Genomic DNA, 1415 nt, shown 5'->3' on the forward strand with positions numbered 1-1415 from the left:
TGCCGAGAGGTAGATTAAGCTGGGTAGAAGTGATGGTGCGGTGGTTTCTGCAGCTTTGTGTTGGAGAGCACAGTGCCATGTACCTCTGGGAGGAGGGGACGGGGGCGTTTGGCAGGGAGCATTGCGATGCTTTTTATTTATTTTAATTTTTTTCCACAAAATGTAATTTTTTTTTCTTTTGCCATTAATTGTTTCCCAGGAAGTGCTCAGTGAGAAGAACTTGCCTTTTCCTGAAAGCTTGAGTTTCAGGCTTCCCACCTGTGCGATGGGGACTTAGAGGGAGGTATAACTGGTATTAAGGCATAAAGCAATGGCTCCCACCGTTATTTTAAGTTATTTAAAACTGGAGGGATAAGCCGCAGGTTTTATTTAGCTTTTACTCTGCTTTCGTTATAGCTAAACTAAAACAGGCTACTCGATGTTTAACCAGATATCAAGAAAATTCTCATTTAAAACAAGTTATCTCTTTAATTTTGACTCTGTCGTTAGGTGTAATTAAAATATTTCCCTTGTACTAATGATTTTGAGAGAAAAAATATTAAGGATTATCAAGTGCTGATTTTGGCATGTGACCGAATATTCACTAGTTAGGACTAAAGAAAAAGTTGCACGTGTCCTACAGTCAGTATCAAAACTTTCAGACACAGGGTTGTATCTTGCTAGTAGGTTCAGCATGACCAAATGAAAAAGACTTGCTTTATAGAAGATTGATTTGTTTGTTTGTTTCTTTTCCCTCCTTTGCCCCTTATTTCATGGTCTGTTCCTGCCATAGCAGATTTTGCTGCCTTTTTAGGATAAAATCGGAAGTCTTAGGCCAGGCTGAATGTTGTAAAAGTTGGGTTAGGGCATGATCCAGGTTCTTCTGCTGATGCCATACTGAAAATATTAAAATCAAACTAGCGATGACTTCTGTGAGTGATGTTACAAAAAACACCGGTGCAAGAACTGAACGTGGAAGAATAATTGAGTAGTTCTGGAAGTATTACAAATTTTGTGCCTGAACTAGGTAATTGGGGAAAAAAACCTCCTTTAAAAGTGGTTCTGGTTACAGTGGGATATTGCCAGCGTTTAACAGGAGGAGCTTGTCACTTCTGTGACTTAAGATCTAACAGTACATACTCCACATGTTGAATAAATTGCTATATGCTCTTAGTACTTCGGGAACAGAAAACTGTTCAGAGTGTTTTTAATGCGCTTTCCGCAGCCTGGAAGTGCAGCAGGAAAAACGACACCTTGTCAGTTCAAAAGCAGGCCAAGCTCAGTGGTGAAATCCAGCATCTTGCTGCTCTTTTCCTACCTCCCACACCTAATGCCTGGCTGCAGTAACTTGTGGATCTGTACAGAACCACAAATAAAACCCCTTCGCTTGTCTGGAAAGCGAGACTTGGACCATCGGTGCACACACACAGAGCACA

General features: G+C 40.7%; 1 protein-coding gene across 1 annotated transcript in view; it reads left to right on the plus strand.

The window, feature by feature from the left end:
* SMC4 (structural maintenance of chromosomes 4) overlaps window positions 1-1415 on the plus strand; it is a 24629-nt gene that overhangs the window by 5557 nt on the left and 17657 nt on the right. The window lies entirely within an intron of this gene.

Source organism: Buceros rhinoceros, unplaced genomic scaffold (genome assembly GCF_000710305.1).
Source record: "Buceros rhinoceros silvestris isolate BGI_N320 unplaced genomic scaffold, ASM71030v1 scaffold17351, whole genome shotgun sequence".
NCBI classification, from domain to species: Eukaryota; Metazoa; Chordata; class Aves; order Bucerotiformes; family Bucerotidae; genus Buceros; species Buceros rhinoceros.